Source organism: Zeugodacus cucurbitae, chromosome 5 (assembly GCF_028554725.1).
Source record: "Zeugodacus cucurbitae isolate PBARC_wt_2022May chromosome 5, idZeuCucr1.2, whole genome shotgun sequence".
NCBI classification, from domain to species: domain Eukaryota; kingdom Metazoa; phylum Arthropoda; class Insecta; order Diptera; family Tephritidae; genus Zeugodacus; species Zeugodacus cucurbitae.
The window spans coordinates 40,325,766-40,351,848 of record NC_071670.1 but is presented as its reverse complement, the minus strand read 5'-3'; the positions used below and the strand labels follow the sequence as shown (position 1 = coordinate 40,351,848).

Genomic DNA, 26,083 nt, shown 5'->3' with positions numbered 1-26,083 from the left:
CAAAAGTATACTAAGTATAAATATCTCATTGAAATGGAATAATCTACTATTTTCTATTCTTTATTTTATTAAGCCAGTATAGTTGAACTACACCATATGTTTGTTCGATTCTCCACTCAGGAAGTTTTAACGAATCAAAGACATAAGAATGTTGGTAAGAAAGAGAGAAATCTTACTTCACCATTCTACTCTATAACTGATGGAAATGGATCGTGAAGCCAAGGAGATCATCTCTGGTATCACTACTATTTGCAGAGATGAAATTGGTGCATAACCAGTTCTAGTTGTCATCATCAGTTAATAATTTTTGTAAAAAATTACCAAAACTCTGAAGATTGTCTGAGCATTGTAACTTGTCCTGTCTTGACTCCAAACTGAAGATACATAGGTCAATAATTTTGACAAAACTTAAGTCTTATATCTGCACTTTAGTGAAATAATTCAATAATGCATAAACTAACACCGAAATTTGGAGATATTAAGTAATATTTTTATTGCCTCAACTAATCACATATTCCAGTTAAAGTTGAGGCTTCCCAACTCATTCCCCGTTATTTAGTATCAAAGTAGGTTTTTTAAGCATATCTCTAGCAAATGTAGCCTGACCTGACCTGACCATCTCTAAGGCTGATAAAATAATTTTATTTTCTTTTGACACTGTTTTCCGTGTAAACGAAACGAGGAGCAGTATTTTGACTATTGTTCAGTTATCGTAAGGATCTATAATGTATGGGTTGGTTACTTCTATGTATGTTATTTTTACAATATTTTCCGTTACAAACATTGACAAATAACTATCGAGAGCTTAATAACTTAAATATTGCAAACATACCGAGGAGCTGTATTTTGACGATTGCTCAGCAAATGAGATTAGTTGAATAATTTTTAAGGCTTATACTGAATAAGTAGAGTCAGAAATCATGACACAATTTTAAACCTTGAGACTAGGGTGCCTGCAGAGTGGACGCTCAAAGCCAAGCCGATTTTTAAGAATAAACCTATATTTGAACCACCCTGTACTAAAAGTTATCTGCAAGTGTTTTTGCTACAAAATTTTGAATTTTTCGTGCATTTCCACCGGATGAGGGTGTTAAATTCAAAACTTTTTCAACATATTTGAAAATTTAACATATTCGTTTATCTAAGTACCCAAATCAATGACTTACAAACAATGGACTTACCTTTAAGGATACTGCTGGTTCATGTCTAACGGTGGCAAAGCGCAACAATAAATAATACGCACATTCCGTTGCTTGAGATGTCGACATTTAGGTGAGCAAAGTTTGTGCACAAAACCCGTGAAAACTGACAGATAATGTCAGGGCGGCGACGGTGTGCTGAGGGTGGACACTGTGTGTAGAAAATTTATGCGTAAGTTTGTATGATTTATTGGGCACTTTTTGTTTGCCAACGACAACAGCCAACTGCCAGGCGAATGTATGTGTCTTGATATAGGACCTCTCATAGTTTGGTTAGAAAACACAGCTCTGGCAAAGTTATATTTCGCAGAAAACATTGCCAACTGCTGAAGATATCAGCACGGCATGCTGGTGCGTTTAGTTATGCGAATATAATAAGAAGTACGAAAAAACGCAGAAAGGAGATTGTTGCCATTGTATTGCCGAGAGATCTCCAGCAGCAGCAAGTGCGCCATTATCTAATGCGGCATATTTCCACTCATTGTGCTGTGCGGCGGCGCTTCCTTTAACGATTAGCCAAAATTATTATCACTGCATTTGTCTGCGAAAAAGTGGCAAAAGTTTTTGTTTAACATTCAGTATGTAAATTTCACAAAATGTGCTCTCTTACAATTACTTAGTTGCGCGTCCTTACTCCAGTTTCCATACATAGATATTTATTAAATTCTGTAGAACAGCTTGTAGCGAGTGGTAGGCATATGCAGTGTGGTGGCTGGCGCTCTTTTGTTTCTTAACTGCCAAAGATTTCATTTGTTTGCTGTTTGCTGTTTGCCGTTTGCTGTAAGAAAATGAGAAATAATTTCCTTTGTAAAACTTTTCCAAACTTTTTATCGGGTAAGCGAAAATTTTTCGGGCAACCTGCATACATAGATATATGTACATAACTGTAAAGGAATAAAAAGAAATTTACATATGTTTCTAGAGGGAAAGCGAGAGATTGTTTTAAAATATTCATACAATTGTAAGTATATTCTATATTTATGTATGTATGTATGTATGTATGTATGTATATAAATATGTATTTAAATAATGAAAACTTAAATAGTTATAATGAATACGAATGTTCGGAACGTAATTTCAACATAAAATCATAAAAATGTCTTTAACCCGACAGCATCTGCATTATAGTAATTTAAAATTTCATGTAAGGCGTTTTTCTAGATGTATAGAACTTGATATACATGTATAATATTATATACAATTCGTTTCATATGGCCAACGGTATTGTGTCTTACGAAGATATTGCCCGACAAAAAATAATTTAACAAAATGAACATATGATTCGATTGCGTCGATCGCTGAGGTGTTCCGATTGCCAAGACTACGTTCCAGTTTTCTAAAATCTTTTTACCAATTAGACGATTGATATTGAACTGGGAAACCAACGACTACGAATCGATGATACCTTCGGCCTGGAAACCACATCCAGCAGTAGCTTTCCGAGCAGAATAATGTAAGAAAATTTCTCCATTAAATGTTGAGCAGTTGAACACTATACTCTCTTAAGCCACGGTCTTAGTCACAGTTTCCCGTCAGTTTTATAATTTATTTATATAATACTCAAGATGTATTCCATCATCCTGATTATTTCAATATATCATCTAATATATCTCCCTAAAATTTCAAGAAACATACTATACTATCTTTGCGTACGATCTAAAGACCTCACGTCAGCTTGATAAATTTTTATCAACAACGAGCACCTGCATAGCTGAGTGATCCTTCTGGAGTCCGGGGTAGAACCCAACCTCAATGAAAGCACAGTAGAATCCCGATTATCCAGATCAAACAAAACCAGGAGTATTCCAGATAATCGATCTCAAAGCAAATCAACCAATATTTTAATTTGATCTTTGACGTAATGAATCATAATGAATTCCTGATTGATTGTAACAACTGTATGGGATGCGATTCGTCCTGTCTTTGCAATCATTTAAAAGCAACATCTAGAGCTTCAAAAGCTTCTGGGTGAGATGGTAATTAACATACAACGCCAGTTTCAGTCTCTTCATCATCTTCTCTCTCAAATCGTCAATGATTTTTTCATTAGTTAATATTAGAAATCCAGGAATCCACTACCGCAGTTCAGCCACTATTGCCAACACGAATACGTTCGGATAATTGGATATTCGGATAATCGGGATTATACTGCATCAATTTCCAAAGCTCTATGAAGGAAGGTGAAGTGAAAACTGATAACAACTTTCTCCTTTGCTGTCCAGCTTTCGAATTGGCCGAAATCGAAAAAAGCAGTCTCAACAGTTTTGAGACAGGTTCAATGCGTTACGTCGATATATAAGGGCCTTCTACGATGCATATTAGGAGTTCTGGCGCTGTCCAAGTAATTTCGAGGATCAGGCTCTTAACACAACCTAACATAGCATATTTTTGCATAGAGCAGAGTTGCCTCGTAAAGAAACACCAAATGTGGCATGTTTTTTTAGGAAAAAAACAGCACATAAGTAGGGACTTAACGGTAAGAAACCTCTATCGGGACCAACATCTTAAGATAAGTTTAAAAAAACTTTAGAAACGAAAATGTTCAAAATTTTGCATTTTTAATCTGAATTTAGATTTCTAGAACTTCATTTGAAAATATCGGCTACCCTACGTCTGTGTTTATGCGCTGACGATTTGTCTGAGCATCTGCATATGCGAGAGCTCCCCTGAATTGCGAAAATTTCGCACTAAATTCGAAAGCAATTTCCCCCAACGGCATCATGCCAGCCATTAACCTTTGTCAACAACAGCACTTCAAATCCCATTGCGCAAATCGGCGCGTATTCCCTTCCATCCTCCAACCATCCTCATGCATTGCCGACATATGGAAATGTACCAATTCGGAAATTTAGCGATGCGTTGTCAGCCACATCCTAAATTATTTGCATTGCCGCAATACAGCAGTGATTTCGGATCTAAATTACGCAGCTCGGCTCTTTGTGCTATCACCGACGCTGACATCGACCAACAACAACAACAACTGCAACACCAACAACAGCAGCAGCAATGACAATGACAATAACAATTACGCATGCCATAGTGACAGCAAGTAGATAACGTGACGTCAGAGCTCAAGCGCAAACCATTGCACAATTGTTCAGTTGGCGCCACTGACCGCAATTTATTTAATTTCCCATCGGGCACTTTGAGGTTATTTAATTTGTTGCTACAGCAACAGAAACAGCAGCAGCAGCGGCGGTGGCGCAACGCAAAGCAAAGCAACGCGATCATTTAAAACGCATTTTACGCGTGCAATAGCCGCAGTAGACGCCGAAAGCCCGACATGCAAACCTGCATGTGGCTGTATGTGTGTCTGACTATGCATGAGTGCAGGTTTGCAAATTGATGCGCATTGATTTATCTGCGCTGAAGCTGCTGCAGTGGAATAAAAGCACCGGTGGTACACCGCCAAACCAAGCGAGCCCACAAAATGGCACTGCTTTGTTGCATTATTTGCGTGAATATACATTTATATACTTATATATACATATGTATGAACGTTTATTGAGTAGGTGACTCGACTTTTAGAAGCAAGGTGTGAGGTCGGTTTCATCCCGGGAATGGAGAAAAATGTTAAAGTGGCTTTAAAGTTTAAAGTAATGTTATAAATATTGTCAGCAAATGTTGACCTTTAGACACACCTGATCCCCGTCACTCTTCAAAATACGCACTCTCTTGAAACGTAAAAAACAGCAGACTCCACGTGAACTCTCAAAATGTAAAAAAGGACTAATCTCAAGTGACAACCCTAAGTGTCAACCAACTTGAACTCACGTGACCCATTAATGGAAACTTGTACTTCGACTTCAAGTGACTCCTCAAAATATGAATAAATCTTTGCCAAAATGTAAACAAACCCCGACCCAAGGTCATTGATCTCGATCAACATATCAAAAAACCCTAGCCAAGTGTCATTGATCTCGGCCAAAATATAAATTAACCCCGGCCAAAGGTCTTTGAATTCGAGCAAAATGTAAACAAACACTGGCCAAAGATCATTGACATTGGCCAAAAAGTAAATAAACTACGACCAAAGGTCATTAACCTCGACCAAACTGTAAACAAACACCGGCAAAAGGTCATTGAACTCGATCAACATGTAAACAAGCCCTAGTCAAAGTTTATTGACCTTGTCCAAAATGTAAACAAACCACGGCCAAAGGTCATTGACCTCGACCAAACTGTAAATAAACCCTGGTCAAAGTTCATTGACCTCGTCCAAAATGTAACACAAACCAAATGACCAAAATGAAAACAAACCCGAGCAAAGAACATTGACCGAGGTTTTTCACATTTTAAAGGTTAAGGTAATGTTAGGTTTTTACACTCTCGAAACAAAGTTGCTAAAGAGAGTATTATAGTTTTGTTCACATAACGGTTGTTTGTAACACCCAAAACTAAACGAGTTAGATATAGGGTTATATATACCAAAGTGATCAGGGTGAAGAGTGGAGTTCAAATCCGAATGTCTGTCTGTCCGTCCGTCCGTCCGTCCGTCCGTCTGTGCAAGCTGTAACTTGAGTAAAAATTACGATATCTTGATGAAACTTGGCACACTTATTTCTTGGCACCATAGGAAGGTTGCTTTCGAGCAAAATCGGACCACTGCCACGCCCACAAAATGGCGAAAACCGAAAACACACGCAAATAAAGCTATGGAAATAAAATTTGGTATGAAGGATCGCGCTATGAAGGGGCATATTTGAATGTAATTTTTTTGGGGAAGTGGGCGTGGCCCCGCCCCTACTCAGTTTTTTATACATATCTCGCAAACCAATAGGGCTATATAAACCAAACTCTCTGCTGTCGTTTTTTTTTTGGCCACTTCCTAATACAGTCCAAAAATGAAAGAAATCGGATAATAACCACGCCCACCTCCCATACAAAGGTTAGGTTGAAAATGACTAAAAGTGCGTTAACTCACTAACGAAAAACGTCAGAAACACTAAATTTCACATAAGAAATGGCAGATGGAAGCTACACTCAGATTTTTTTACAAAATGGAAAATGGGCGTGGCATTGCCCACTTATGGGACAGAAACCATATCTCAGGAACTAATCGACCGATTTCAATGAAACTTGGTTTGTAATAGTTTCCTTGCATCCCAATGATATGTAGTGAAAATAGGCCAAATCGCTTCGCAACCACGCCTACTTCCTATATACCAGAACTTTGAAGACGATTTGAATCGTTTACTTTACAATATATAAAGTAAGTACTAGTGAAGATATCGGTGCACAACTTTGCACAATTACTATGTTAATAGTGTGGCAGCCCCATTCTAAAAATCGATGAAATCGGACCATAGGTTTTTAAGGCCCCATATATCGAACACGAGGACCTCGGTGCTTCTAACCTAATATTATTGTTTCCAACTTTCAATGGACTTTATACAATATATATGACGATTATGTGGGTCAAATTGTGTATTATATAATAAAATAAAGTTAAATAAATAAATTGCGAGAGTATAAAATGTTCGGTTACACCCGAACTTAGCTTTTCCTTACTTGTTTTTAAATAATTCCGTAAATTATGTAAAGGCATTTAAAAGCATTGTACCTATCTGTATTCTCCTTTTTCGGAGATCTGATAAAAAAACAATTGTGAACAACTGGCAAAAGTCAATAGTTTATATTCCCTTGACTTCAAGTTTTGATATTTCTTACTCCTAAATGGTGAGATTTGGAGTTTTTCGAATGGACGAAAACGCTACAGTTTTGAAGGTGTTCCTCCACTCCGCTGGAAAGACCAAGTGGAGAAGGACCTGGCAGAACTTGGGATTCCCAATTGGGACTTTTGGGATAAAGTTTTTAATCAAATCTTCAATGGCTGATTAAACTCAAATCAGTTCAAGAAAAAGCTACATATTCTTAGTAATTTTTTTATTCATTTGAAAATTCATAGAAAACGATATCTGAAGACCTCCGCTAAGTTTGAATTACATTATCCACAATTCCATGAGATGGAAAATAAAAAGTCAACACCTTATGTGAAGTCAAAACTAAAATTCACTCCAATCGCTTTCCGTTCGCAAAATTTACAATTTTAAGTTCATTAGTGCTACACTACCAGAGGCCAATCATTGACGCAATAATTCCGCTGCAGTGACATGCTTCATTAGTGTTCACATGCATTTATGAATGAGTACGCGTATGAATATGCAGCCATGAGCTATATGTCTCAGATACGCACATACCTCACGGCTCCACATACGCCACGACTAATGATAGCGTTATTTGCGTTACGCACATTCTCAGTGATGTTTGGTCATTAAAATGGAAAAATCCCGCATTTGCGCGCATGTAAATGGAATTTCCTAGTATCGTCTCGCAATTAAGCATTACCGAGTCAATTAGTTCGCATATTCATGCAGAATATTAGCGGCAAGTCAATGATTAAGTGCATCAGTTCGCGCAAAATTTTGCATGCAATTGCCAACGCCACCGGCACTGCGTACGTAGGGGTGCATATGTGGAAATTTTCATAGAGGATAGGACAGGCAGATATCAAGGTTAGTCATATTTTGGACAAATGTATGTGTGTAAATAGGCTGCATCTGGTCTCTCCATGTACATGAGATAAATAATATAGTACTAGTACTAGATCTGCAGTATATTCCTCAACGCAGGAAACCGTTTTTATTCCATTACACTTATAACTTTGTTCGTGCTTCTTCTTCTTCTTCCTTACTTTTAAGAAGATGAGTTCACGATAATACATGCTGCCTTTCCTTCTCATATATTGTCTCCCAAGTATAATTTTTCCAGATATTAGGGTTTCAAAAACATTCGGAACTGTCCACCCTAGGTCTCTCAGATAAATTATTCTTACATGGTTTTCCGAGGGAGTTTTATTACTTGATATTGTCATGAAATCTGCGAATCATCTAGAGAAGGAAGATATAATATATCAGGTATATATAATGAGTAAGCTTTTAGACTCAAGTTCCACAGAGCACCTAACAGATCGGTCATAACATCTTCAGGGGAAATAAGACCTAATCGAGAACAAAAGGTCATTAGTTGGAGGATCAATGTGTTATGGGTTCCAAAGTGCTTCAAATAGTGCTGGATCAAGAAATATTTCGATTTTTTAGTATACCGTAAACAGGTCAATATTCGATATTTTGTAGAAATAAGGAGCTACGTACTATATTCCGGAAGTTCTAGGTGAGATCCCAGAATACCGATAATAACTTTTTCCTTGATAAACAAAGAACATTTTTCGAACCTCTTTCTGCAATGAAAAAACCAAAACCTTCATCACTAAGTATAAGGACACACATCTAGTATATTAACATACTCTATATACCATTAACATACTCTATATACTCGGCTATAATCGCTTAAGCGGTTTCTACGCCAAATATATATATATATATATACCAAATTTAATCAACCAAATTCTTTTTCACCGTAGCTGTGAGGAAATGACTAATAGCTCTATGAAGTCCGAGATTATCCCTAACGTGTTTCTACTATAAATATTTCCATGTTTTCTGCTTCAAATCCCAATAAGATTTCTTATATAACCCACCATTGTGTGAATATATTTAAATAACACCAGCTTCACTGCATTGAGTGCCACAAATAGCCAACTGCGAGTCCATAAAAATAGCCAACTTAACGCTACTGTTGATGATGACGATGATGATGGCATTTTTCGTTTAGACCACCCAGCTTAGCCGCTGTGATAGAAACCGCATAGTTAATAAGCGGCTCCAAAAAGCCACGGTAATTGCTTGGTGCTAAGCAGGCTAGCTAATTTATCGACTGTATAGCATGGACATAAGCTCGACCGCTGGCTGCCATAATGTGGCAGAGTAAATGGATTTTTCAATTTAAAAAGTGTCTTCATTCTACAGCGATGTGATTATGAGGTGTTGGAAGGAGTTTTGGAAGCGCAATTGGAAGGCGTAGTAGTTGAAATGAAGCAACCGGAAGGCTTGGTAGACGAGGATAAATAAATATATTTGTGAATATTTACAGTTAGCTGATTCTGCTTTCTAGAATATAGTTAATTACTAAAGTCGTTCGGATTTACACACTAGAGAATCTTTCGTGAGAAAATTCAGTTCACAACCAGGTTTCTTTCTTCACTCTAACTTGCATTCCATGAATGGTCGACGTAAAGCTTTTAACATTATGTTAACATAATGTTAAAGAATAAACTTAGAAAATTCAAATTTAAGGGGTAATGTTTATTATCATTCGAAAGAACATTCTTTTGCATTTATTTTTTAAAAATGATCTCTTTCAAATGTTGGCCGCGGCTACGTCTCAGACGACTCTTTCGTATATTTCGACTGGTAACAGGCGAATGACACGCGGGATGTTTTGCTCCAAGGCCTGAAGCGTGTGAAGAGTCGAAGCGGGATTATCCGCATAGACTTTGGACTTTAATAAAGAGAGAGAAAGTCGAAAGGTGTGATATCACACGATCTGGGTGGACAATCGACCGGCCCAAAACGCGAAATTATCTGCTCACCGAAGTATTCTCTCAATAAATCCATTAATTGTTGCGATCTGTGGGAAGTGGCGCCGTCTTGTTGAAACCAAATGTCGCCGAGACCAAGAGCTTCAATTTCAGGCATCAAATAGTCGGATATTATGGCGCGATAACAGTTGCCATTGACGGTTACAATCTCACCGGCATCATCTTCGAAGAAATGTGCACCAATGATTCCATCGGCCCACAAACCACACCCAACCGTTGTTTTTTATTGTTAAAATGGCAAGCTCTTGAACCTCTTCAGGTTGCTCTTCGTCCCAAATGCGGCAATTTTGCATGTTTACATACCCATTGAGCCCATAGAGCGAAGCGATGTCGTTTGGAAAGATCGAGCGGCTTCAGTTCTTACACAAGCTGTATTTTGTCCATACGTCAATCCGAGTTGCGAATAGTACGCTCAGTAGGTAAAGACTACTAATTCTACTTGGATCGTGCGTTATATATTTAACAATGAGATCAGTGATGAACCTATAAATTCTTCTGGGAATCTTAAAGGCAGATTGAGAGATTGTTTCTTCATGAAACCACTTGTAACCCACAAATCAATCACTAATGTTTTTCTCTGGTTCCCCCAACTTTGATATTTGGGAGCAATAATCTCCACGAATTCATACCTACGTCCTTTTTCTCTCATTTATTGCCGCATCAATGCAATTAATTTACACAATCTCCCACACTAAAATCTCGTCCACTCTTCTTCAACAGCACCGAAAATCTCCAACAGCTGTTCATTAGCGGCAAATCATCTGTGAAAAATTATTGCAGCTCATTAAAGAGTAGTCAACGCGGAAATAAAGCCGAAATTGGCACATCAATCAGTGAGAGGTCCAACGGCGGCGGCGTTGACAGCAACTCATAACGCACATAAATTAAATTGAGCAATCAAATGACAATGATAACTTAATCAACTCAAGCCATGCGTGACAACAACCAACGCAACCGGCAAATACAAGAACATCACAAGCAAGCAGCACTGACTGTCACACACATACAAGAATGTGGTCAAAAAACGATTAGAAGTAGAAAAAGTAAAGAAAAGGGCGAAAACTTTGCAAAAGTTTGGTGAATAGACAAACCGGCAGAAAAGCAAACAAATAAATCTGCTAAACGCCAATGACCTAAATATCGTGCAATTATGTCGCGGTACTTTTTTCTCTTTGCATGAGTGTGCCTAAGCTTTGGTTTGGCTGCTCTGAGCAAATAGTTAAGGAAAAGCGTGGAAATAAGTTAAGATGCATTCAAGTAAATAATTTCCCGCTCAAACTTTACAACTTAAACGACGCACTAATACTTATATACAAACACATATAAATACTCTCATACATACATATACATATACAGAACAATCACTCATTCACTCATTCAACCAATCAACAGCTAGCTGCCCACCGCCACCCATACATTGATCCGGCTACACTCAGCAGCTGCGTTGTGAATGTGTGTGTAGTTGAGTAACGGCACATTTCCGCTTCACTTTCATTTTGATGGGCAATTGACTGTCAGTGAAATCGAACGTTTTGTCATTGCCATCAAATGTTCCGGCTTGAAATGGTGAACTGCTAGAATATATATTGACATCTGTGAAATTACATACACATATAGCATGGGTCCACGTAGCTTTCACGTATAAATGTGGGTCACTCGTTGTGCGTACCGTTCGTTATAGATGTGATTGTGACAGCAAGCGAGCGAAATGAAGCGGAAATGGAAAATGAATGACACAGAAATAGGCGCAAACGCATTTGTCGTAGCGAAGAGGAAAAAACAAAATAGGACAAAAATAATAACAACAACAACAACAAAGGGAAACAATAATAACAAAGGAAAAACAATAACAAAATGAAGAACAACAACAAAAGGAAAAACAATAACAAAAGCAACAAGTAAGGAAGGGCTAAGTTCGGGTGTAACCAAACATTTTATACTCTCGCAATTTATTTATTTAACTTTATTTATATTATATAATAGACAATTTGACTCGCATATTCGTCATATATATTGTATAAAGTCCATTGAAAGTTGGAAACAATAATATTAGGTTAGAAGCACCGAGGTCCTCGTGTTCGATATATGGGGCCTTAAAAACCTATGGTCCGATTTCGGCGATTTTTAGAATGGGGCTGCCACACTATTAACATAGTATTTGTGCAGAGTTCTGCACAGATATCTTCACTAGTACTTACTTTATATATTGTAAAGTAAGCGATTCAGATTGTCTTCAAAGTTCTGGTATATACGAAGTAGGCGTGGTTGTGAAGCGATTTGGCCTATTTTCACAACATATCATTGGGATGTAAGGAAACTATTACAAACCAAGTTTCATTGAAATCGGTCGAGTAGTTCTTGAGAGATGGTTTTTGACCCATAAGTGGGCAATGCCACGCCCATTTTCCATTTTGTAAAAAAATCTGAGTGTAGCTTCCATCTGCCATTTCTTATGTGAAATTTAGTATTTCTGGCGTTTTTCGTTAGTGAGTTAACCCACTTTTAGTAGTTTTCAACATAACCTTTATATGGGAGGTAGGCGTGGTTATTATCCGATTTTCTCCATTTTTGGACTATATAAGATAGTACCCAAAAAAAAATACAACTCCAGAAAGTTTCCTTGATATAGCTTTAGTAGTTTGCGAGATATGTACAAAAAACTTAGTAGAGGGCGGGGCCACGCCCACTTCCCCAAAAAAATTACATCCACATATGCCCCTTCATAGTGCGATCCTTCATGCTAAATTTTATTTCCATAGCTTTATTTATGGCTAAGTTATGGCACTTTATGTGTTTTCGGTTTTCGCCATTTTGTGGGCTTGGCAGTGGTCCGATTACGCCCATTTTCGGACTTAACCTTCTTATGGTGCCAAGAAATACGTCTTCCAAGTTTCATCAAGATATCTAAATTTTTACTCAAGTTACAGCTTGCACGGGCGGACGGACAGACAGACATCGGGATTTGAACTTTTCTCGTCACCCTGATCATTTTGATATACATAACCCTATATCTAACTCGTTTAGTTTTAGGACTTACAACCAACCGTTATGTTGACAAAACTATAATACTCTCCTAGCAACTTTGTTGCGAGAGTATAAAAACAACAACAATAACAAAAGCGAAAAAGCTGAGTAAAGCGAAAAACATCAAATACCAACCAACGGTAAACTGTTACTGTCACCAAAAATAAAGCGACTTGTATTTAGTTCGAAGGAGGCAGATGAAAACATGTTGGACATGGAGTTGTGCGTGGCGTATGAGTGACATGGGTAAAGGCAATACGTGGATTCGGACGTCGCTGTAAGCTATGCACACATACATATGCATATATAAATAACATACATGAGCGCCGTAGCTTCACCAAACTTCAGTGAAGCAAAAAAAGTCAATAATCAATGGGAAATAAGTTAGCTAAAATAGCAATTTCTTCACATACCTAACTTTTCTCCGCATATCTAGCTATTTTTGGTCATTTTTATTGTTGTTGTACGCTAAAGTGGCCATTTATTATTTAGCAACACATGTTCATATGTACATATGTATACAACGGTTCGATCTACAGGAAGTTATGCCGGCATTACAATGTGCGGTGGCAAAAAGTTGCTTTCCGGCACATAATAAATGCTTTCATCTTCAAATAACTTCGGTTATGGACACATATAGAGCTCTTGTATAAATGTATATACACATACTTGTAATTTTTTTTCTTTCAAATTTTTGTTTTGTTTCTTTTGTGCCGCAATTATTGTTTACTTTCTGGTGGTTGGTCGAAATGTTCGGTGGGTTAATAAAAAATCCATTTCAATTTAACAAACTTCCGGTAACCGGTAAAACGGTATTTTTATTGGAAATGTTCTTTATTCTTTTATAAATGTTATGTACATACATACACACACATCTAAATTTAACGAATATTAAATACACTCGCACTTAGTGGAAAAAAATATAAATACTTTTAGCCTTAAAAGAAAACTTTCAAGAAACATTACTTTTCTGATGCAATTAATTGCTGAATTATAAATTTATATTTTTCATTGTGAAAATTGCTCGAAAAATCACTCGATTTTTGATGAATGGACGATAAAATGGAATAACACGAACTTGGCCTGCTAATTCAAGGCTAAAACGGATGCGCAAACATTCACCAGCAAGTCAAAAGGGATACCAAAATCAAGATGGATAGACGAATTAAATGAAGAACTGAAGAATCTGGAGAAAGACAGAAACAAACATGGTAACATGGAGGCGTATCGTTCACCAGCCCAGTGCTCACAAAGTGCTGTAGAAACGAATGAATTCAGTCTAATATTGAATTATAGCAAAATGAGATCTTATTGAGTATCATCAGTGCATCAAGAAAACATTGTTAGAGATTGTATCGCAGAAACCACTAGAGTCGTGTCGACGACAGGTTCAGCATTTTGGAGTAAATGGAAACACTTTGTTTGCAAGAAAAATTTTGCACGACAATAACATTTTGTATGAGCATGTGGCTCTTACATTGTTTTACACTTTCTTTGATAGACTTTGTTTGTTAAAGTCAGCACGGAATCATGTTATTTATAAAAAATCTAAGCAATCAGTCAGCCGATATTGATGGAGGCCGACCTGTAGGTGAATAAAACCTGTCCGTGATGGTCTCGAGAAACAAGTGAATTTGTTTTACGTGAGTACCTGTCTTTTAAGGCCTAACCTCACGTGTATTCAAAAACACAAGCGGATCAATACAATGCGTTGCGTCCCCGAAGGGCCGTAACCAAACGAGCAGGTGGAAGTTAAGGTCTCTGGTAAGACCTTGTAGCCGAAGCTACTTCCAGTTGAGCCTTTCCACTGGTCGACTGCTTGAACACAATTGTCCTCTTACCTCGGGCATATTCTGGACCCAAACCCACAGGGTCTGGTCTCGGGAAAGTAGTGGAAACATTAGCCTAGCTCATCTCATCATAAATTTGGCATAGAACCGGGTGTCCGTTTTGGCCGCGTATATAAGTCTCTGCATTGCGCACGACAGCGTCGATTGGGGATTTTAAGCTTCGTCAGGTCTACATTTACTTGATCCTTCCAACTAAGTTTCGATCGACCTTTTCTTCGTCGGCCCCCAGGGGTGCCGTATGGTATATTTTTCGCGCTGGAGTGTTTTATTCCATTCAGGCGATATGCCCAAGCCAGCGCAGCCGCACTCCACCTCATCTACTTTCACGTCACGAGAAGTCAGCTTTTGTTTTACATTTTTGGGGGTCAGGTTAGAGCGTGGTCACGAGAGTTTCAAGGAAGGGATCACGTGAACAAAGTCGAGATAGGGTTGTTGAGAGGTCAAGGGAGCTCAATACAAGAGTAAAGGAAGGTCTAGTTATAATACCTGTCAAGCCAAGTTGGGGGTTAGGCGAAATCGGTTCTTGTACATACACTATGGTTTGGGAATATATCGTAAAATGTCTAAGATATTTTAACCCTTTCATGTCCGAATTAAAATGGGCGGAGCTAACACTTTTTAGGACAGATATACATTAGTCTTAACAAATATGAAGTGATAAAAATTTCAAAGTCCTATGTATCCTGGTTCATTAGTTACAGGAGGGTGCCTATAGGCAACAATTAAATTATTATAAATAAACTAAACACTTTTTTCATGATTTTTTTTTAATAACTCTCTTATCTTTACTTATTTATATAGTTCACTTTGTTTTAAAATAAAACACTTATTTTTATGTTTTTGAACACTTTTTGTATAACAACTGGAGTTTATGTTATAGGCTCGATATTTTTGATCACTTTTAGTTCTGCAAGCGCTCAAAAGTTTCAATTGCGCCCACATTTGCATTGTTGTTAAAAGCTTTTCCATAATTTCTCAGTTTCGAAACCACAAACAATTATTTTTTTCTTTTCTGTTAGACTTCGCTTGTCAAACTCATTAGTTTAGTGCGCTACTAAAAGTGTCTGCCCACTAAACTTCAATGGTTTTGCTATTTTATCTACACAAATACATTATAGACCAAATCAGACATTAGCAAAACCGTTGGCAATTAAGTCACTACAGACAGTTCAAGGATTAGCTTGCACAACTACTTAATCCAGTTTATCAGCGCTGTAATGGCGGGCTGGCACACATCTAACATCCAACTGTGTGTGTGTCAGTGTCGCAGTGTGCGACGAGAACATACAAATTAGTTAAGTTCAAAAAACCACAAATGGCTTTAATTTTGCAGAACCCAACGACCGCAGTGCGAGCATGCTCATTTCGCATTTGAAAAGCACACAAGTGGCCAAAAAAACGCTGGCAATGCGACAATATTATTGCGTGCAAGTTCTAATCAACTAAGGACCAACGAAAATTCAGCTAATTTCATCTCAAGTATTTGAATATTAAGTATTTTTGTTTGAGTTGGAGTTTGCATTTGTGCCTGGTGCTTGGTGCCTAGCGCTTGTTTTTGTTTTTGTTTGCGAGTGGTAACTTTTTAAGCGAATTTCATACTTAGTTTCGCACCGCAAATACCACAAAGTCGACAAGTGTACGATGGCCTGTAGCGAAAATTGGTTGTTGAATCTATTTTCTAAAGTTATGAAAATTAGGTTCTACCATTTCACCCCAAATGGGAACTTAAAATTTTACTTTCTTTAAACAAACGTTCTTCCCTTTTAAAATCTGGTATTACTTCGATGTTAGAGCGGCTAGACTTCTTTCGGTGATATAGTTCAACGCCGTAAAATACTTTAACTTGGAAGAAGATATTATTTACAATAAACACGGAACTCTATCCAGTATGAATATTTGGACCAAAGTTTCCAAATTCGTAAAATATCATCTCAAATCTCGTTGCTTAATAGACCGTTTTTGGAAGACAATACTTGTAAAATCAGGTCGTCCGATGCCATACGGCAATAGCCTGTCAAACATTGCTGATTTGAAGTCGATTGCAAAACTGAATTCTAGATTTTCTTCTTAATTTGTGGGCATTGCTACTACTGACCGAAGTAGGTAGGTAAAGTGGATGACAGATGACGCAGCTAGGCCTTTAAGAGGCCCATTGTGGATCCACCGGGACTAATGAGATTCCCCCTTACACTATATGAAGTTAAACAACTCAACAAGTTTAATGAGGGCAACCTCCCAGATGTCGTCGAGAAAACCGCATCTGATTGTTGCGATTATTTTCCTGAACAATGCTTTGCATTCTCATAGAAAATGTGCAACAGTCTCTTCTTCTTCGATTTCTTGGCAGCTCCTACAGTAGTCATAGTCATTGTTTGGAAACCCCAGTCTGTCGGCGGGTCTTCCTAACATACAATGACCAGTTAGTACTCCTACTAGAGTTTTTATGTCCTTCTTTTTAAATTTCAGTAGCCAGCATGTACGGCCTTTATACCAATCAATCCAAATCATAGATTTCCACCGGGATTCCGCCCAATCTATGACCTGATTATCAATTAAGTTTAAGTCTTTACTCTGATCCAATTGTAAGGTTGTGCCTAATCTGACCGAGATCAAATCCTTGAATCTGAGGTCCAGATGCTGAGATCTTGCAAATATTGACCTTAGTTTGGAGCTGGAGATGATAAAAGGCGCGGAACTGTATGCAACAAGCTTTTCTCCTATAAAGCAGTGATATTCTCGTATGAAAACGTACTTTATTTCTGAGCTGAAGATCACCTATAGATATTCGTGTGCAGCTATTAAGTCAAAGAGAGAACCCACATGGTCATCTTCGTGGGGCTTTGACTCTGCCTTTTTAATTTCATTCTGTTTTTCGATAATAACAAAAGTTTTGGGGCAGAGTCAGCAGCAGCAGCTAAAACTTTTTAGGACTCTTGATGAGCTCCTTAATTCGTTCTTATATTCAAGTGTATATTTTTGAACTGAATGTGTATTGAACATCCCTACAATCTTCATCATTTTGAGCTACATAATTTTACTCCAGATTTTTGGCACAAGCCGGACTTTATATAAATGGTAACCGCTTCAGCAGAACTATAAACATAATTGGAATCAAACTTCATATAACTAGGATTGCCTATCAAGAGATCGTGTTTATGCTTCGAGCCGATACCAGGTAGAAGAAATTTTGATCATCGAGAAGTTCTGAGGCAAACTGACAAGGTTCAGACAAATATTATTAGAAGTTGCAGATTCCATTTTTCGCTTCAATTTTATAAATATATTAGTCTCTATTACTCTGACATCCTAAGCAATTTTCGGTAGTCCATTATTTTTTTCTTAAGCAATTGGAGACCCCTATCGTCTACACATATTATGTCGAAATATTTATTTTCGCTCACGGCATATTGGGTTCTATTCGGAACCAATAATTTTCGCCAAAAGACGGTTATAGCATAAAAGAATATCTTCCCTACAGGGCTGCATTTTATGAGTACACACACGCCACGACAAGCGAACTCATTAGACGCATTTTGAAATGCGTTGCAAATAGTTAAAACCGAAAAAGCCAACAATAACAAATTGTCATGCTTTCGACTTTTGTTTAAATAAGAGCAAAAGCAAAATAAATTCACTTGCACGCAGACAAATACAATTTTATGATTCTATAAATTTCAACGCACGCACACACACATACATATATACGAGAAATAGAAATATATGAGAAGTGGAGAAAAAACGTATTTTGGCTATAACAAATGGCGCTCACCACCGCCATTAACAATAAAATGTGAAAATTAAAAGCTGCAAATGAACATTTGAAAATTCACTCGCTAACCGCAATATTCCAATTTTGAACTTAGTTTGAGTAGCGACTGCGCGTTATGTATGCATGAGGGTGTGTGTATGGCAGCAGTGCTGTTACCTCTGGAAACTGCGTGCGAGGGAATTGCTTAGTTTCGGTGAAAAGCGAAAAGTTTTCCACAGAAATATATTCGTGGTCGGATCTTATGCAGACGGGCATAAAATGTGGACAGCGCTTTTGAGTCGAGATGGACCGTGGAGGTGTATACGTGTGTTGTGGTATGTATGTGTGAAAAGAGTCAATTATGGCTTAGAACTTTGTTCGTTTATTGTGTATGGCTACTTTGTAACACAAATTACTTAAATTGTAAATGTGCGAAAAAGTAATATTTTTGAATGTCTTTTGTTATTTCATAACTTTTTTTTTTTTGAGAAAGGTGAATAGAATCTACTGTTGAAGCTGAGGTCCTACTAAAGAACAATAGTTTTAGATTATTGAACCCTAATTTTTTTGATTTTTGATTAATAACTTGATTAATAACTGCTACGAACCGACTTCCAACCTTTCTGAATGCCCTTAGGAGGGAATAATTATGGGAGGCCCTGTTTACTTAACTTCTGATAGGGAATGAGCTGAGGGAGTAGGTTAGGTTCAAAGGGTAACTTCACCACTTGGATTCCACTTGGACAGCTGAAGGTGCTTGGACAGGTGATGCCAATACACTCCTAAATATGGAGCACAAAGAAACCCTTACACACCGCTGAAGTGCTTTGAGTCAATCACAAATTTTATGAGACGGATAATCACTATTCCGCAAAGTTCGCATGGTTCGCCAAAAGTGGAGCTATAGAGATGTTCCAACCTTAGTTTTGCGAACGCTGGACAATGTAGGTGGAAATGACTTGGTGTTTCCACCTTGCCTTCCTCCATACAGCTATGGCAGTTTGAGTTCTGCAGGATTCCTAGCCTCATCGCATATATGAACATTCAGCAGTGTCCATTGAGTACTCCCACAATTACGGCAAGGTGAACCTTTTGAGGGCACGTAGTTCCGCCGGCTTCTTACGCTCTACTAAAAGCTACCGAAATCATAATAGAGGCTACCGAAATCATAATCACTAATATTTCTTAGAGACTCATCAAAGATTGTAAAAGAATACCTTGAGCTATTACTGGGACTATTCCACAATAAATCTGCAATGGGATCCAGGACATAGTGACATTCCGGAAAACTGTGTAGCGGATGAACTCGCCAGACTAGGTACTACCTTACAAATAAATTGCGATAAAGAATGGAATAAGGGCCACACATGTCGCTTATTGAAATTTAAAAGAAACGACTCTAGTAGAAGTGTTAACAGGTAGACAGGTAGACGGGACACCATACAATGACGGTTGCAGAAGCTGCAAAGAAGTAGAAGAGGAGGAGATAGTAGAACATCTTCTTTGTGGATATAAGGCCTTGCACAGGAAAAGAAAAACAACAATCAGATATGATTTACTTTACGATGTCTCCGAGGTTGCATTAATAAACTTGTTGAATTGAACAAGGGGATTCTAGTCCCGGTGGAGTCACAATAGCCTCCTAAAGGCGGAAGTGCGTCGTGAGACATCCATCTTACCTACCTACTTATCTACGCTCTACTTTGGAGCGGAGGCCTTCCCCTTCCTCGGCTTCCTCCGGCGGGTACTGCATCGAACACTTTCAGGGCTGGAGTGTTTTCGCCGTTGCCAATGTTCTGAGGACCATAAATCTTGCGCAAAATTTTCCTCTCGAAAACTCCTAGTGTCGTCTCATCTGATGTTGACATCGTCCAAGCTTCTGCACCGTAAAGCAGGACGGGAATGATAAGCGACTTATAGACTTTGATTTTGGTTCGTCGAGAGAGGACTTTACTGTTCAATTGCCTACTCAGTCCAAAGTAGCACCTGTTGGCAAGAGTTATTCTGCGCTGGATTTCGAGGCTGACATTGTTCGTGTTGTTGATGCTGGTTCCCAGGTATACGAAATTATCTACGACCTCGAAGTTATGACTGTCAACAGTGTCGTGGGAGCCACGACGCGAATGCGCCGACTGTTTGCTTGATGACAGGAGATATTTCGTCTTGTGATCATTCACCTCCAGACCCATTCGCTTCGCCTCCTTATCCATGCGGGAAAAAGCAGAACAAACGGCGCGGTTGTTGCTACCGATGATATCAATATCATCGGCGTACGCCAGGAGCTGTACACTCTTGTAAAAGATTGTACCTTCTCTATTTAGCTCTGCAGCTCGTATAATTTTTTCCAGCATCAGGTTAAAGAAATGATTACATGTATTCAATGATAATATAGAGGGATCATTCCGAGCCCTTTGACGCTAACACAAAAACTTTCAACAACCTCTTAACAACCCCCGACTCAAAGAAGCTTATAATTGTAGAACGGATTTGTTTTGTAATCTTAAATAGCTCTAGGATTCTGTTTATTTTGAATACTTATCAATGTTGGGGTAGTAAAGCCGTCATAGTCAAATTTAGAATAATTTTCTGAGTGGGTATACAAACATACAAAATATAATATTCAATCTGTCTATGTATATGTATTTCTTTTCATCCTCATTACGAGAAGTCTGCAGATGGTCGCTCAAGTTCAAAAGAACACACGATAAAATAACTACAAAAACAAAGCTAAAAACTCGGCTAACAAATAGTGGCTTAAAAAATAAGCTAGTAGATCAGCAAGTAGATAGTGATATTTTCGCGAACAATCAAACAACCGCAGCCAACTTCGCACAAAAAACAAAACTCAATAATACAGTAAAATTACTTATGCAGCAAAATTTATTCAACGAAAATATTTAAATATGCAGAAAAGTAGATTTATGCGCGATTTGAAGTGTATAATTAGTGTATGCGAAAAGTAAATAAGGTGGAGGGATTTATAATAATAGCTAAGGGCTTACCAAACCTATGCACGGAGTAATATCAAAAATCTCGAATGTATATAACATTTTCCGTATAAATATTAGAGTGAACATCGTCTGAGCGTGAGTGAAGCGCACATATGTGTGGACATCCTTTCCAAGACCCCCAGGGCGTATGCGTAACATACTAAAATCTGCGAACTCAGCACTCAGTTGTTAAACTGAAGTGCCGCTAGCGTGCAAAATGAAGTGCAAGCTTCATATTTCAAGCAAAAAAAAGTTCAATCCAAATTAATTTATGACCACACCACACACTTTCTGGTTGCGCCAGAGCAAATGAGTAAACTCTGCGCTCACTTTACTGACCCCGACGTGCGTAATAATAACTTTTCGGTTCATTGCACTGCACTTTTTCTTCCTCTTTCTCCATTATTTTAACTGCATTTAGTGATTTTGGTTGTGTGAAATTTTTAGTTCATATTTTTAGCATAATGTTTTTGTTGTGATTTAAAATATAAATTTTTGCTGCACTTCCACTCCTAATTACAGACCAATGTCATGAACTCTCACGGTAGCCACAACTGAAAGTAGCTTAAATATAATATTTGCCTTAAAAATGAAATGAAAGCAGCTATGGAAGAAAAAGTCATGGAAAACACTGCGTTATATATATGTATATATATGAGATTTTTAAATTTCCTCTCTTTACAAGTTTTTCATTCACCGAGTACACAGAGTACAAATATATGAATAGTATCTACCTCTATGATAATAAGATGAAATCGGCTATGTTCACCGTTCTTTATTACCGGGCTTGAAAAATATGTCTTGGTTATAGACCTGGCAGACTCTTTTTCTGTTGATTTAATTTTAAGAAATGTCATAGTTTTTTGTCATTTCACACTTAAGGGCTGATGGTCGACCGCATATTCTTTCAGGCTCTTTTGACATTTCTCTTCAGTAAGGTTTATCATTTCATCATGGAAAGATACACGATCCAACAACGAGTCGAAATTATTAAAATACACTACCGAAATTCGGAGTCAATAGTCTCAACTTTAAGAGCGCTATGTCCAATTTATGGTCGTCAATAATCAAAACAAGCCATACAGCGAATGCCACAATCTATTTATTGAAAACCAAGTTTGGTGATTGTGTTATCTCACGAAATGGCCCAGTCAATTGACCGCCTCAGTTCGTGCGATTTGACGCCGTTAGACTATTTCCTGTAGAGCTACGTCAAGCCTATGGTTTATGCCAACAAGACAGCGACGATCCATGAACTTCGTACGAATATCGAACGTGAAATTGAAGCAGTATCGATCGATTTATGCTTTAAAACCGTCGAAAATTGGGTTCAGCGACCCGTGGTGGCCATGCAAAAGAAATCGAGTTCCATACATAACTGGGTTCATGACTCCATTTGATTAGGTGTCATGATGAAGGAGAGATTTGGTATGACGTAGTAGAGATAGGCAGAGACCCTAGGGTTCTAGATAGGACAAATGGAATTGGTCTGGCTTCCTACAAAACTGGGAAATAAAACGATTAAGTATTAATATCGCCTATTTTGATAACAGATTTGATTAACAGTTTAAATACGAAAAGACATTTTTAAATTATTTTTGTGATTATTTCTATATTAGAGGTACACTTTAAAGCGGTCGGATCATCACTGTTTTTGGAGAAGTTAATTTATCTAGTTCTCTGTCCTCAGACATATCAGTTGGATTATTGGAACCATTTTTTTTTTTTGGTAATGGTATTCCAATTATTGGCGAACAAGCAAACCAAATAGTTTCTAAATGAATTTACAACATTTAATAATTCTAATATAGGTCCTAGATGTAACCACTGTAAAAATACGCTTTTAAAAACATTGGTTACCCAAGTTCACTTGCACTCCTAACTTAGCCCAACCTCAACAGTTAGTTTAATAGTTGAGTACATAATTTATTAGACGTAGTCGTAGCCTTGTTTATGGCAATTCACCGCCGGTACGCAGTGCCATTCTACACACCTCCATAAGCTGTCGCATTCAACACCCAACAAGTCAACCTCGGGTCCACCAGTTGTGCTAAAGCCCGCGAGCTTTTGCACTGTCGTTGTAAATTTAATTGCCACATGCAGCAAATGCAACAAACGCCGCACCACATACAACTAAATCGTGGCAGAGCACTCGACGACCACATGTAACCGCAGATCTACATTTCACACATTCATGTCCACGTACTCGTTGGGGGTCCGCAAGCGCAATTCAATGTAGCCTTTCCTGTGTTGCGCTAGCCAAAAGCTGCATGACGGCCATGTTAAAAAATAACACACAAAAATGCTACAGTGAAAAGTTGGCGTTACTACTTGCCACACACCGCTAACAGCAACAACACATTTGGCAACATGCGAATATGCCACTAGTACATACTACTTGTTTGGCAACAGCACTGGCATGGCCAATGGGGCTTTGTGAGGTGTCAACACTGACCGACAAAAGTTAGAAACTCAACTCAACAACAACAACAGGCCACCAAACTCGACAAACAACGCTCGGGGAGTGGATAAAGCGAGTTAGACGGAAAATATTTAAATGTTCTGTTGCATTTGTTGAAAAGTCATTTATTTATTTTGGTAATTTGCAAAAATTTGTAACAATAATGTCCTGGAGGAGTTAAACTGTCAGAATGCAGAAATCGTGAATGGAAATAAAGAAGAGATTTGTTTCCAGAGAGTAACTTCTAGCGGGACTGATTTAAGCATAAATTTTTTAAAGATTGTCTTGGAACTACTACTTTCCACTTCGAAATGAAGACTTGTTATAACTGAAACGATTATCTGATCCGAACAGAGAGAAGTCCATTTTAATTATAATTGTCATAAAGCGCTAACCTCGATCGTTAAAGAATTACCATAGTTATTGATTTTAGTTACATAAGAGAGCATAAAAAGGGGTCCTTACAATGAAAAGTTTAGCATTATTATGTACAAATTTACACGACCAATTCGAGCTTAAATTATTCACCCTGTCTCCGTTGACCAGAATGGACAAGTGGGATATAAAAATGGATATATTATTAACATATGGAATATAATATACTTTCAATTCAAGCTCCTCTCCAATTTATAGAACCTAGATCACTCGAGGGTCGCTTTTTCAAAGTGGCCTTTCTCCATAAATCATCTACTTTTCTATATCAATCTCGTAACTATCTTTAATTACAACTACGAGACCCGAAATCGACTACTGTGAACTCTGCTCTCATGTATCCAATGAAGCTTTTATTTTCAAATTGTCCTTAGTCGTGAATCCACCAAACTATGCTATAACAGTGCCTCTTTTACTTTAATATTACTGTAGTAAAACACAAACTAACTTCAATATACTGCGACAAACTCGAAACTCCAACTTCAAACTTGTAAGGGCGTAACTAATGGGAAAACTTTATATTGTTTCTTGCATGCTAATATACGTTTTGAGAAAGACAGAAGTAGGCAAAAATAACACTTTCAGGTGTTTGCTTTGTTGTAAGCAGAACATTACAACAACTACTTGGAAACCATATATATAATATAGGTATATTAAAGTAGATAAATGGAAGATCCTGAACCAATAGTCATTAACTATTATACCTTACTTATTTGGGCCGCGTAGAGAGTAATGATAGCAACTGGCATACATTAAACAAATTAGTAACGCCTGAAGAGAGTCGGGACAGCTAAAAAAATTAAAATGGAGAAATTATAACCTGGTTTAAAAGTAATTAGGAACATGATTTATAATAAATAGTTAATACGGAGTAAGGCAGCCTCGACCAAATTAATACTTTGCCTTAAAGAAGTTTAAAAAAAAAACATTTTACTAAATGAGAGAATAATACCCGAGACACACATGTAGTAAAAATATCATGATGATTTTGGAGATCGTACACAGTTTGTGCTGTAGCTTTGAAAACTATTCATTTACTGTATTTAATTTTTTTCGAACCACTTGTTACTTAAAATATATGTATATATTTTTTATTTTTCTAAAATCCTTTTTGATGAAATAATCAATAACCATGACATTAAAATATTTTAACGCATTAAATAGTTAAAGAGAAAAGTCAGCCCCTTAATGCAATGGATTTTTTAAGTAATATGAACTTTAAGTTTCTGTAGCAGTTGCATTGGAAAGCCAACATTTCAATCACAAGTCAAATGAATTAAAATAATTCGATTTCACATGATTTTTGCTTTGCACATAATTACAGATACACTTTTAGTGGTGCATATGTCTCTGCAAATTAAATGTACATAAGTTTATACGTACACATATATGTACATGTTTGTACATACATACATACATAGGTGTATAAGCATGCTCTTTTGGAAATTAATAGCACAGCAGGGGATACGTAGGTTATAATGCAGTGGTTTACCACATACTCGTATTCATCAGTTTGGCACGCGGTAATGTTGCCAATTAATTACGAAAGTGCCAATATTAAATACAAGTTTATATTTATACATACTATATACATAACAACAAACTGATGGGACCTTATCAGTGTGGCTTTAGACCGGGAAAATCAACAGCTGACCAGATATTCACCATGCGCCAAATCTTGGAGAAAACCTGTGAAAAGAGGATCGACACACACCATCTATTTGTCAACTTTAAAGCTGCTTTCGACAGCACGAAAAGGAACTGCCTTTATGCCACGATGTCTGAATTTGGTATCCCCGCAAAACTAATACGGCTGTGTAAGCTGAGGTTGAGTAACACCAAAAGCTCCGTCAGGATCGTGAAGGACCTCTCCGAGCCG

General features: G+C 37.6%; 1 long non-coding RNA gene across 2 annotated transcripts in view; it reads right to left on the bottom strand.

Annotated features, from left to right (window-relative positions):
* Nucleotides 1–1,064: 1,064 nt before the first annotated feature.
* LOC128921924 (uncharacterized) overlaps nucleotides 1,065–26,083 on the bottom strand; it is a 136,914-nt gene continuing 111,895 nt past the window's right edge. The window contains exons 6-7 of one of the 2 annotated variants that reach the window (XR_008471244.1): nucleotides 1,810–1,977; nucleotides 1,065–1,740 (exon numbers count right to left, since the gene is read on the bottom strand). This is a non-coding gene — a long non-coding RNA (uncharacterized LOC128921924). The remainder of the gene's footprint in view (nucleotides 1,741–1,809; nucleotides 1,978–26,083) is intronic. The other variant, XR_008471245.1, reaches the window with a different exon arrangement.